We start from the raw sequence: 14,982 nt of genomic DNA on the forward strand, positions 1-14,982 counted from the left end.
GTCTGCTGAGCTGTGTATCTAATCCTATCATGTGTGATACTGTCTGCTGAGCTGTGTATCTAATCCTATCATGTGTGATACAGCCTGCTGAGCTGTGTATCTAATCCTATCATGTGTGATACTGTGTGCTGAGATGTGTATCTAATCCAATCATGTGTGATACTGTGTGCTGAGCCGTGTATCTAATCCTATCATGTGTGATACTGGCTGCTGAGCCGTGTATCTAATCCTATCATATGTGATACTGTCTGCTGAGCTGTGTATCTAATCCTATTATGGTGATACTGTCTACTGAGCAGTGTATCTAATCCTATCATGTGTGATACTGTCTGCTGAGCAGTGTATCTAATCCTATCATGTGTGATACTGTCTGCTGAGCTGTGTATCTAATCCTATCATGTGTGATACTGTCTGCTGAGCAGTGTATCTAATCCTATCATGTGTGATACTGTCTGCTGAGCTGTGTATCTAATCCTATCATGTGTGATACAGCACTCTGCTCTCCCTTTCTCTAGGGCATTGAGTACATTGGATTTTGGAGAACACTCTCATCAGCCCCCACACAGAGTAAATCAATGATCTACAGTAAAGCAGAATCACTGACCTGCGAGTGATCACCACGGAATGTGAGGAGACGGTCACATAATAATAACAACTCCACCCGAAATATATTATCTAAAACATTGTAATGTCTACCCAGTGTTACCGCTGCAGCCACTATGTTACCGTATACTACAGCACCGGCTATTCATCTATCACTACTGACAACCAGCCTGTATAAAATGTGTGAGAGGTTGTCACAGCCCCGCCCCCTGTTACTGACATCACTGATATATAATATAATTACATTGTGATCAGACATGAGATCCACACATCTTATATACAGTAACAGCTATTCATCTATTACTACTGACAACCAGCCTGTATATCACGTGTGAGAGGTTGTCACAGCCCCGCCCCCTGTTACTGACATCACTGATATATAATATAATTACACTGTGATCAGACATGAGATCCACACATCTTATATACAGTAACAGCTATTCATCTATCACTACTGACAACCAGCCTGTATATCATGTGTGAGAGGTTGTCACAGCCCCGCCCCCTGTTACTGACATCACTGATATATAATATAATTACACTGTGATCAGACATGAGATCCACACATCTTATATACAGTAACAGCTATTCATCTATTACTACTGACAACCAGCCCGTATATCATGTGTGAGAGGTTGTCACAGCCCCGCCCCCTGTTACTGACATCACTGATATATAATATAATTACACTGTGATCAGACATGAGATCCACACATCTTATATACAGTAACAGCTATTCATCTATCACTACTGACAACCAGCCTGTATACCATGTGTGAGAGGTTGTCACAGCCCCGCCCCCTGTTACTGACATCACTGATATATAATATAATTACATGTGATCAGACATGAGATCCACACATCTTATATACAGTAACAGCTATTCATCTATTACTACTGACAACCAGCCTGTATATCATGTGTGAGAGGTTGTCACAGCCCCGCCCCCTGTTACTGACATCACTGATATATAATATAATTACACTGTGATCAGACATGAGATCCACACATCTTATATACAGTAACAGCTATTCATCTATTACTACTGACAACCAGCCTGTATATCATGTGTGAGAGGTTGTCACAGCCCCGCCCCCCGTTACTGACATCACTGATATATAATATAATTACACTGTGATCAGACATGAGATCCACACATCTTATATACAGTAACAGCTATTCATCTATTACTACTGACAACCAGCCTGTATATCATGTGTGAGAGGTTGTCACAGCCCCGCCCCCTGGTACTGACATCACTGATATATAATATAATTACATTGTGATCAGACATGAGATCCACACATCTTATATACAGTAACAGCTATTCATCTATTACTACTGACAACCAGCCTGTATATCATGTGTGAGAGGTTGTCACAGCCCCTCCCCCTGTTACTGACATCACTGATATATAATATAATTACATGTGATCAGACATGAGATCCACACATCTTATATACAGTAACAGCTATTCATCTATCACTACTGACAACCAGCCTGTATATCATGTGTGAGAGGTTGTCACAGCCCCGCCCCCTGTTACTGACATCACTGATATATAATATAATTACATTGTGATCAGACATGAGATCCACACATCTTATATACAGTAACAGCTATTCATCTATTACTACTGACAACCAGCCTGTATATCATGTGTGAGAGGTTGTCACAGCTCCGCCCCTGTTACTGACATCACTGATATATAATATAATTACACTGTGATCAGACATAAGATCCACACATCTTATATACAGTAACAGCTATTCATCTATTACTACTGACAACCAGCCTGTATATCATGTGTGAGAGGTTGTCACAGCCCCGCCCCCTGTTACTGACATCACTGATATATAATATAATTACATTGTGATCAGACATGAGATCCACACATCTTATATACAGTAACAGCTATTCATCTATTACTACTGACACCAGCCTGTATATCATGTGTGAGAGGTTGTCACAGCCCCGCCCCCTGTTACTGACATCACTGATATATAATATAATTACACTGTGATCAGACATGAGATCCACACATCTTATATACAGTAACAGCTATTCATCTATTACTACTGACAACCAGCCTGTATATCATGTGTGAGAGGTTGTCACAGCTCCGCCCCCTGTTACTGACATCACTGATATATAATATAATTACACTGTGATCAGACATGAGATCCACACATCTTATATACAGTAACAGCTATTCATCTATTACTACTGACAACCAGCCCGTATATCATGTGTGAGAGGTTGTCACAGCCCCGCCCCCTGTTACTGACATCACTGATATATAATATAATTACACTGTGATCAGACATGAGATCCACACATCTTATATACAGTAACAGCTATTCATCTATCACTACTGACAACCAGCCTGTATACCATGTGTGAGAGGTTGTCACAGCCCCGCCCCCTGTTACTGACATCACTGATATATAATATAATTACATGTGATCAGACATGAGATCCACACATCTTATATACAGTAACAGCTATTCATCTATTACTACTGACAACCAGCCTGTATATCATGTGTGAGAGGTTGTCACAGCCCCGCCCCCTGTTACTGACATCACTGATATATAATATAATTACACTGTGATCAGACATGAGATCCACACATCTTATATACAGTAACAGCTATTCATCTATTACTACTGACAACCAGTCTGTATATCATGTGTGAGAGGTTGTCACAGCTCCGCCCCCTGTTACTGACATCACTGATATATAATATAATTACATGTGATCAGACATGAGATCCACACATCTTATATACAGTCACAGCTATTCATCTATTACTACTGACAACCAGCCTGTATATCATGTGTGAGAGGTTGTCACAGCTCCGCCCCCTGTTACTGACATCACTGATATATAATATAATTACACTGTGATCAGACATGAGATCCACACATCTTATATACAGTAACAGCTATTCATCTATTACTACTGACAACCAGCCTGTATATCATGTGTGAGGTTGTCACAGCCCCGCCCCCTGTTACTGACATCACTGATATATAATATAATTACACTGTGATCAGACATGAGATCCACACATCTTATATACAGTCACAGCTATTCATCTATTACTACTGACAACCAGCCTGTATATCATGTGTGAGAGGTTGTCACAGCCCCGCCCCCTGTTACTGACATCACTGATATATAATATAATTACATGTGATCAGATATGAGATCCACACATCTTATATACAGTAACAGCTATTCATCTATTACCACTGACAACCAGCCTGTATATCATGTGTGAGAGGTTGTCACAGCCCCGCCCCCTGTTACTGACATCACTGATATATAATATAATTACATGTGATCAGACATGAGATCCACACATCTTATATACAGTAACAGCTATTCATCTATCACTACTGACAACCAGCCTGTATATCATGTGTGAGAGGTTGTCACAGCCCCGCCCCCTGTTACTGACATCACTGATATATAATATAATTACATTGTGATCAGACATGAGATCCACACATCTTATATACAGTAACAGCTATTCATCTATTACTACTGACAACCAGCCTGTATATCATGTGTGAGAGGTTGTCACAGCTCCGCCCCTGTTACTGACATCACTGATATATAATATAATTACACTGTGATCAGACATAAGATCCACACATCTTATATACAGTCACAGCTATTCATCTATTACTACTGACAACCAGCCTGTATATCATGTGTGAGAGGTTGTCACAGCCCCGCCCCCTGTTACTGACATCACTGATATATAATATAATTACATTGTGATCAGACATGAGATCCACACATCTTATATACAGTAACAGCTATTCATCTATTACTACTGACAACCAGCCTGTATATCATGTGTGAGAGGTTGTCACAGCCCCGCCCCCTGTTACTGACATCACTGATATATAATATAATTACACTGTGATCAGACATGAGATCCACACATCTTATATACAGTAACAGCTATTCATCTATCACTACTGACAACCAGCCTGTATATCATGTGAGAGAGGTTGTCACAGCCCCGCCCCCTGTTACTGACATCACTGATATATAATATAATTACACTGTGATCAGACATGAGATCCACACATCTTATATACAGTAACAGCTATTCATCTATCACTACTGACAACCAGCCTGTATATCATGTGAGAGAGGTTGTCACAGCCCCGCCCCCTGTTACTGACATCACTGATATATAATATAATTACACTGTGATCAGACATGAGATCCACACATCTTATATACAGTAACAGCTATTCATCTATCACTACTGACAACCAGCCTGTATATCATGTGAGAGAGGTTGTCACAGCCCCGCCCCCTGTTACTGACATCACTGATATATAATATAATTACATTGTGATCAGACATGAGATCCACACATCTTATATACAGTGACAGCTATTCATCTATTACTACTGACAACCAGCCTGTATATCATGTGTGAGAGGTTGTCACAGCCCCGCCCCCTGTTACTGACATCACTGATATATAATATAATTACATGTGATCAGACATGAGATCCACACACCTTATATACAGTAACAGCTATTCATCTATTACTACTGACAACCAGCCTGTATATCATGTGTGAGAGGTTGTCACAGCCCCGCCCCCTGTTACTGACATCACTGATATATAATATAATTACATTGTGATCAGACATGAGATCCACACATCTTATATACAGTAACAGCTATTCATCTATTACTACTGACAACCAGCCTGTATATCATGTGTGAGAGGTTGTCACAGCCCCGCCCCCTGTTACTGACATCACTGATATATAATATAATTACATTGTGATCAGACATGAGATCCACACATCTTATATACAGTAACAGCTATTCATCTATTACTACTGACAACCGGCCTGTATATCATGTGTGAGAGGTTGTCACAGCTCCGCCCCCTGTTACTGACATCACTGATATATAATATAATTACACTGTGATCAGACATGAGATCCACACATCTTATATACAGTCACAGCTATTCATCTATTACTACTGACAACCAGCCTGTATATCATGTGTGAGAGGTTGTCACAGCCCCGCCCCCTGTTACTGACATCACTGATATATAATATAATTACACTGTGATCAGACATGAGATCCACACATCTTATATACAGTCACAGCTATTCATCTATTACTACTGACAACCAGCCTGTATATCATGTGTGAGAGGTTGTCACAGCTCCGCCCCCTGTTACTGACATCACTAATATATAATATAATTACATGTGATCAGACATGAGATCCACACATCTTATATACAGTGACAGCTATTCATCTATTACTACTGACAACCAGCCTGTATACCATGTGTGAGAGGTTGTCACAGCTCCGCCCCCTGTTACTGACATCACTGATATATAATATAATTACATGTGATCAGACATGAGATCCACACATCTTATATACAGTAACAGCTATTCATCTATTACTATTGACAACCAGCCTGTATATCATGTGTGAGAGGTTGTCACAGCCCCGCCCCCTGTTACTGACATCACTGATATATAATATAATTACACTGTGATCAGACATGAGATCCACACATCTTATATACAGTCACAGCTATTCATCTATTACTACTGACAACCAGCCTGTATATCATGTGTGAGAGGTTGTCACAGCCCCGCCCCCTGTTACTGACATCACTGATATATAATATAATTACACTGTGATCAGACATGAGATCCACACATCTTATATACAGGAACAGCTATTCATCTATTACTACTGACAACCAGCCTGTATATCATGTGTGAGAGGTTGTCACAGCCCCGCCCCCTGTTACTGACATCACTGATATATAATATAATTACATTGTGATCAGACATGAGATCCACACATCTTATATACAGTAACAGCTATTCATCTATTACTACTGACAACCAGCCTGTACATCATTTGTGAGAGGTTGTCACAGCCCCGCCCCCTGTTACTGACATCCCTGATATATAATATAATTACATGTGATCAGACATGAGATCCACACATCTTATATACAGTAACAGCTATTCATCTATTACTACTGACAACCAGCCTGTATGTCATGTGTGAGAGGTTGTCACAGCCCCGCCCCCTGTTACTGACATCACTGATATATAATATAATTACACTGTGATCAGACATGAGATCCACACATCTTATATACAGTAACAGCTATTCATCTATTACTACTGACAACCAGCCTGTATATCATGTGTGAGAGGTTGTCACAGCCCCGCCCCGTTACTGACATCACTGATATATAATATAATTACATTATGATCAGACATGAGATCGACACATCTTATATACAGTAACAGCTATTTATCTATCACTACTGACAACCAGCCTGTATATCATGTGTGAGAGGTTGTCACAGCTCCGCCCCCTGTTACTGACATCACTGATATATAATATAATTACACTGTGATCAGACATGAGATCCACACATCTTATATACAGTAACAGCTATTCATCTATTACTACTGACAACCAGCCTGTATATCATGTGTGAGAGGTTGTCACAGCCCCACCCCCTGTTACTGACATCACTGATATATAATATAATTACACTGTGATCAGACATGAGATCCACACATCTTATATACAGTAACAGCTATTCATCTATTACTACTGACAACCAGCCCGTATATCATGTGTGAGAGGTTGTCACAGCCCCGCCCCCTGTTACTGACATCACTGATATATAATATAATTACACTGTGATCAGACATGAGATCCACACATCTTATATACAGTAACAGCTATTCATCTATTACTACTGACAACCAGCCTGTATATCATGTGTGAGAGGTTGTCACAGCCCCACCCCCTGTTACTGACATCACTGATATATAATATAATTACATGTGATCAGACATGAGATCCACACATCTTATATACAGTAACAGCTATTCATCTATTACTACTGACAACCAGCCTGTATATCATGTGTGTGAGGTTGTCACAGCCCCGCCCCCTGTTACTGACATCACTGATATATAATATAATTACACTGTGATCAGACATGAGGTCCACACATCTTATATACAGCCTGTATATCATGTGTGAGAGGTTGTCACAGCCCCGCCCCCTGTTACTGACATCACTAATATAATATATATAATTAGTAATATAATTATATTCACCTGAAGCTCCTCCCACATTAGTATTACATCCTTCTTATAGGTCAAACGTGGGCCACAAACTAACAGGATTCAGAGATTTGTTGCTTTCTTAGCCTCTTAAATGATGCTACCAACTCATTCAGAGACCAATGCTCCAAATGTTCAGGCTCCTCCCCTTTATTGTGGCTCCTCCCCTTAGTCTGCTGATGACCCTTTTCACAGGTGATTTAGTTGCTTGTAATTTATAATGATTCTGTTCCTGCTGTATTGGAAATGATTTCTCCATGCACTAACTTCCTGCAGCCAATCTGAAAATTCCAAGCTGCAGTGTAAAGCATGAGGGAGACAGAAGTAGAATTTTAGACCCCAATAGACAATGCAGCTAAGCTCCTAATGGGGACAATACACGAGGCGTCAGCCGGGCATGGACTGCTGCGTACATTACCTGGGCATGCAGGGTACACTGTGGGTCCTGTGCCCGCTCTGCCGACTGTTTATTAATAGGTCACCTCCGGGGCGTCTCATTGTCCAGTCATAGGTGAATTATTTCCAGGAATTCTCCTCCATGCTTCACTCACCTCCAGCAACGCCTTAAAAGGCCGCTCCACTCGTCATAGACTGGCAGACTTTATGCTTCATTTACTCACATCTGCTTGCTGTCAGTGAATGAAAACATTCTTGTTTACATCCAGACTATGAAATGACCTCTTCTTGTTTGCTACAATGTATTCAGAGAAGAGAATTGCTGGTAGGGCAGTTGCGCCATCTCTCAGGATGTTCTTCCTCTGGAGCTCGTATGTAATAGTGACAGTGCCGACCTACAGACACAATATATACAGTGCGGAAAGAAAAGACACTGGACAACCAGCCCCAAATATAACACGTCAGCCCCTCACCCACCAACTGGCATCACATACAGAGGGCGTGGGGTACAGACCTGCCAGGGGGTGATCACAGCATACAAGCCTATGTATTCCTCTATCTATCTATCTATCTATCTATCTATCTATCTATCTATCTATCTCATATCTATCTATCTATCTCATATCTATCTATCTATCTCATATCTATCTATCTATCTATCTATCTATCTATCTATCTATCTATCTATCTATCTATCTATCTATCTATCTATCTATCTATCTATCTATCTATCTATCTCATATCTATCTCATATCTATCTATCTATCTATCTATCTATCTATCTATCTATCTATCTATCTATCTATCTATCTATCTATCTATCTATCTATCTATCTATCTATCTATCTATCTATCTATCTATCTCATATCTATCTCATATCTATCTATCTCATATCTATCTATCTATCTATCTATCTATCTATCTATCTATCTATCTATCTATCTATCTATCTATCTATCTATCTATCTATCTATCTATCTATCTCATATCTATCTATCTATCTATCTATCATCTATCTATCTATCTATCTATCTATCTATCTATCTATCTATCTATCTATCATCTATCTATCTATCTATCTATCTATCTATCTATCTATCTATCTATCTATCTATCTATCTATCTATCTATCTATCTATCTATCTATCTATCTATCTCATATCTATCTATCTATCTCATATCTATCTATCTATCATCTATCTATCTATCATCTATCTATCTATCTATCTATCTATCTATCTATCTATCTATCTATCTATCTATCTATCTATCTATCTATCTATCTATCTATCTATCTATCTATCTATCTATCTCATATCTATCTATCTATCTATCTATCTCATATCTATCTATCTATCTATCTCATATCTATCTATCTATCTATCTATCTATCTATCTATCTATCTCATATCTATCTCATATCTATCTATCTCATATCTATCTATCTATCTATCTATCTATCTATCTATCTATCTATCTATCTATCTATCTATCTATCTATCTCATATCTATCTATCTATCTCATATCTATCTATCTATCTATCTATCTATCTATCTATCTATCTATCTATCTATCTATCTATCTATCTATCTATCTATCTATCTATCTCATATCTATCTATCTATCTATCTATCTATCTATCATCTATCTATCTATCTATCTATCTATCTATCTATCTATCTATCTATCTATCTATCTATCATCTATCTATCTATCTATCTATCTATCTATCTATCTATCTATCTATCTATCTATCTATCTATCTATCTATCTCATATCTATCTATCTATCTCATATCTATCTATCTATCATCTATCTATCTATCATCTATCTATCTATCTATCTATCTATCTATCTATCTATCTATCTATCTATCTATCTATCTATCTATCTATCTATCTATCTATCTATCTATCTATCTATCTATCTCATATCTATCTATCTATCTATCTATCTCATATCTATCTATCTATCTATCTCATATCTATCTATCTATCTATCTATCTATCTATCTATCTATCTATCTATCTATCTATCTATCTATCTATCTATCTATCTATCTATCTATCTCATATCTATCTATCTATCTATCTATCTATCTATCTATCTATCTATCTATCTATCTATCTATCTATCTATCTATCTATCTATCTATCTATCTATCTATCTATCTATCTCATATCTATCTATCTATCTATCTATCTATCTATCTATCTATCTATCTATCTATCTATCTATCTATCTATCTATCTATCTATCTATCTCATATCTATCTATCTATCTATCTCATATCAATTCAATTCAATTCAATTCAATTCAAAGAAGCTTTATTGGCAGGACCAAATACATATTAGCATTGCCAAAGCAAGTAAGAAGTAAGGGAATGAGGGATAGGGACTGAGGGATTGGGGGATAGGGACATATCTAGGGTTGGGGTTATACAAGTCCATGGCATATCATGTCTCTCTCAGTTTATGGCATGCAGTGACATATTGTGCCGCTGTGCCCACTGTGGTTTCCTCTTCACCCAGCAGGATGTAGAGTTTCTCTTCCTCTTCCATGGAGCTGAAGTCCGGTAAGAGATCAGAGAGTCTCCTGAAGTGAGTGTCCCTCACTGCTGAGTATTTGGAGCAGTGTAGCAGGAAGTGGGTCTCATCCTCCACGGCCTCCTGGTCGCACTGTTGGCACAGTCGGCTCTCCCTGGGCTTGTAGGTCTGTCTGTGGCGCCCGGATTCGATGAGCAGGTTGTGGGCGCTCAGTCTGTAGCGGCTCAGGATCTGTCTGTCTCTGGGGTTTGGCAGTTTCTCCAGATATGGCGCCAGTTTATATTCCCGCTGTAGACTCCGGTATATTGTCAGTTTCTGGGATGTCTTTATGTCGTTCCTCCAGTCACTGATATATTCCTCTTGGCCTTTGTTTATTGTCTTCTTGATTTCGGCTTTTGTGAGGCCGCGCTGGGTGACATTTTCTTCAGGCCGGGTCAGGGTGAGATGTTCTGGGGGGCCTGGTTTACCTGGGACCCCTTGGTGTAACAGGGCTTTATGGTGATAGGAACTTTGCCTGCTGCTGTGTAGATGGGCCCAGAATTATAGCGCCCTCTTCTGGATTGTGAGGTGTAGTGGGAATCTGCCCAGTTCTGCCCGACAGGCACTATTTGAGGTGCTCCGATGGACTTGGAGAAGGTGTTTGCAGAATTCTAGGTGGAAGATTTCTGTTGGGCTGGAATCCCACCTTGACCAGTCTGGGTATGTGTCCGGACCCCAGACTTCACTGGCATACAGGAGGATTGGGGAGATGATGGAGTCAAAGATTTTCAGCCAGACCGTCACTGGTGGTTTGAGATGATAGAGTTTTCGTCTGATGGCATAGAAGGTTTTGCACGCCTTGTGTTTCAGAATCTCTATGGCTTGTTTAAAGCTTCCTGATTGGTTGATTTCTAGGCCCAGGTAAGTGTACCTGTCGGTCGCTGTGATTGTGGCGTTATTTAGTGTGAAGGTCGGGTGCCTGGGGGATTTTGAGTTTCTCTTCTGGAACACCATGATGTTGGTTTTCTTTGCATTGATGGGTAGTGCCCACGTGGAGCTGAATTTTTCTAGGATTTGCAGGTTGTCTTGGAGACCTTTCTCGGTTGGTGATAGTAACAGAAGGTCATCTGCATACAGCAGGAATTTCACCTGGGTGTCATGGAGGGCGAGACCTGGTGCTGAGGAGGATTCCAGAGCTGTGGCCAGTTCATTGATGTAGATGTTGAAGAGCGTTGGACTGAGGCTGCGGCCTTGTCTGACTCCTCGGCTCTGCTGGAAATCAGCCGTTCTTCTCCCGTTCACCTTCACGCTGCATCTGTTCTCTGTGTAGGAGCTTCTGATGACGTCATAGGTTTTACCTCCTATTCCGCTCTCCAGCAGTTTCAGGAATAGGCCCGGGTGCCACACTGAGTCAAAGGCCTTCTTAAAGTCCACAAAACAGGCGTAAATCTTCCCATGCTTTGTATTGTGGACGTGGCTCTTGATGAGGCTGCGCAGGGTGTAGATGTGGTCAGTGGTGCGGTGGTTTGGCATGAGCCCAGCTTGGCTTTGGTGGAGGACATTGTGCTGGGTGAGGAAGCTGAGGATTCTCTTATTCAGGATGCTGCTGAACAGTTTCCCCAGGTTGCTGCTGACACATATCCCTCGGTAGTTGGCCGGGTCGTACCTGTCCCCACTCTTGTGGATTGGTGTTATAAGGCCTTGGTTCCAGATTTGCGGGAAGTAGCCGGCACTCAGCACTATATTAAATAGTTTGACTATTGCGGCCTGTATTTCTGGCGGGCTGTGTTTTATCATTTCTGGTGAGATTCTGTCTAGGCCGCTGGATTTTTTACACCTTATGTCTGAGGTTCTCTCTGTTACTTCTTGCAGTGTTATTGGTGTATCCAGGGGGTTTTGAGAATCTTTAAGTGTTTCCTCCATCGCCTTCAATTTTGATATTATTTGTTTTTGTTCTTGGCTTTGTTCTTCTTTCGGGATATCTTTGTAGAGGTCCCTGAAATATTGGAGCCAGATGTTGCCATTTTGAATATGAAGGTTGTTTTTCTTGCAATTTTTGCCCATGTGTTTCCATAATTCCCAGAACGAGTTGTCATGGAGGGCGTCTTGGAGTTGGGTAAGTTTGGTGGAGATGTGCCTTTGTTTTTTCTTTCGGAGGATGGTCTTGTATTGCCTCTGTATGTTGCTGTAGGCCTCCTTCAGACCGGTGTTGTTTGGGTCTCGGTGCTTCTTATTTGAGGCATTTCTTAGGGTCTTCCGTACTTCTTTGCACTCACGGTCAAACCAACCGTTAGGATGTATTTCTTGTGGCCTCTTGTAGTCACATCTTTTCAGGTCAGACTTCTCTGCCATGGTATAGAATATATTATTGAGGTCATTTACGGCCTGATTGACCCCTCCTGGGCTTGTCTCATACACCTTGTTGTAGAGGTTGTGAAGCATCTCCTGCACTTCTGGTCTGTTCATTGTCTCTTTATATTTTATAGTTGACGTTTTGGACCATTTATAAGATGAGGGCAGGTTGAAGAGGCCGGTTTGATGTGGTTTTTGTGCAGATGGTTTGGTTGTGGATTTGATGTATAGAAGTAATTGGTTGTGATCTGACAGGTGCGTTTGTGGAGTGACTATGAGTGCGCCAATGTTTGCGGGGTCCATGTCCGTGATGGCATAGTCTACTACACTGCTGCCTACATGGGAGTTTAGTGTATACCTTCCTAAAGAGTCTCCCTTGGTGCGGCCATTCAGTATGTGGAGTCCTAAGCTTCGACATAGATTCAGTAGTTTTTTCCCGCTTTTGTTGACGGTGCTGTCATAGCTGTTTCTCTCTTTCTGTAGGGAGTTATGACAGTCGGCCTCTGCTCCAAAGATGAAGATGTTTCCATCATTGGTCAGGTAGTCTTTATCTCTCCCCGTTCTTGCATTGAGGTCTCCGTAGATGAGAACGCTGCCCAGGGTCTGGAAATGGGCGGCTTCCCTTTGTATAATCTCAAAGCTGTCTGGGTTGGAGTACGGGGACTCTGGCGGTGCGATGTACGTTGCGCAGAGATACATGTCAGACTGAGAGGTGAGGATGGAGCTGCCTATTCTTATCCAGATGTGGCTGTCTCCTCGCTTCACGGCTTTGATCTGCTCATGGAGCTCCTCCTTGTACCAGACTAATATTCCTCCTGAACACCGACCCTGCTTGATGTGTTTATTTTTCAGGGCGGGGACAGAGATTTCCCTGTATCCAGTGGGCACCAGGGACTCATTCTCTGTCCTAGTCCATGTTTCCAGGAGGATTTGTATATCGATATTTTTCAGTCTTTGGATGAAGTCTGGATCGTTAGTTTTGCATCCAAAGGCTGAGGCGTCGAGGCCTTGAATATTCCAGCTGCTGATTATAAAGGACGTCATTGTGTGTCCATATACCTTGTAATGAGCGGCGCTGTGTAGGACGGGCTGGAGATGTGACTGTTGGATGTGTTGTAGATGTTCTCGTGTTGTACAGTCACATTAGTTTTTTACATAGAGTGCTGAGCAGGGTCTTTATCATCTCCATGTCTCTGCTCTGCGTGTCTCTGTGTGAGGCAGGGGGTTTCCTCCATGTCTCTGCTCTGCGTGTATCTGTGTGAGGCAGGGTGTTTCTTCCATGTCTCTGCTCTGTGTGTCTCTGTGTGAGGCAGGGGGTTTCCTCCATGTCTCTGCTCTGTGTGTCTCTGTGTGAGGCAGGGGGTTTCCTCCATGTCTCTGCTCTGCGTGTCTCTGTGTGAGGCAGGGTGTTTCCTCCATGTCTCTGCTCTGCGTGTCTCTGTGTGAGGCAGGGGGTTTCCTCCATGTCTCTGCTCTGCGTGTCTCTGTGTGAGGCAGGGGGTTTCCTCCATGTCTCTGCTCTGCGTGTCTCTGTGTGAGGCAGGGGGTTTCCTCCATGTCTCTGCTCTGCGTGTCTCTGTGTGAGGCAGGGGGTTTCCTCCATGTCTCTGCTCTGCGTGTCTCTGTGTGAGGCAGGGGGTTTCCTCCATGTCTCTGCTCTGCGTGTCTCTGTGTGAGGCAGGGGGTTTCCTCCATGTCTCTGCTCTGCGTGTCTCTGTGTGAGGCAGGGGGTTTTCTCCATGGCTTTTGCCTCTGTTGGTCTGACCTTGGGTAAAGGGGTTTTTCTCCTGGGTGTAGTGAGGTGTGTGGAGTTTGAGGTCTTTTCATTGTTAGTGATGTCTCCATGTTTTGGCTTTGGCTGGTGTGGGGTCCAGGTCTGGGGGGTCTGTTCAGCACAATGTCTTTCAGTTCTTTGGCCAGAAGGCTGACC

At 41.5% G+C, this 14,982-nt stretch overlaps 1 protein-coding gene across 2 annotated transcripts in view; it reads left to right on the plus strand.

Moving 5' to 3' along the window:
* The window catches only part of LOC142698901 (ras-related and estrogen-regulated growth inhibitor-like protein), a 58,606-nt gene that overhangs the window by 15,819 nt on the left and 27,805 nt on the right, over positions 1–14,982 (plus strand). Inside the window, exon 3 of one of the 2 annotated variants that reach the window (XM_075847924.1) lies at positions 516–626. The exons of the other annotated variant lie outside the window; for it this stretch is intronic. The gene's annotated coding sequence lies outside the window, so the exon portion shown is untranslated. The remainder of the gene's footprint in view (positions 1–515; positions 627–14,982) is intronic. 2 annotated transcript variants of the gene reach the window in all.

The sequence above is a fragment of the Rhinoderma darwinii genome, unplaced genomic scaffold, assembly GCF_050947455.1.
Source record: "Rhinoderma darwinii isolate aRhiDar2 unplaced genomic scaffold, aRhiDar2.hap1 Scaffold_1041, whole genome shotgun sequence".
NCBI lineage: Eukaryota > Metazoa > Chordata > Amphibia > Anura > Rhinodermatidae > Rhinoderma > Rhinoderma darwinii.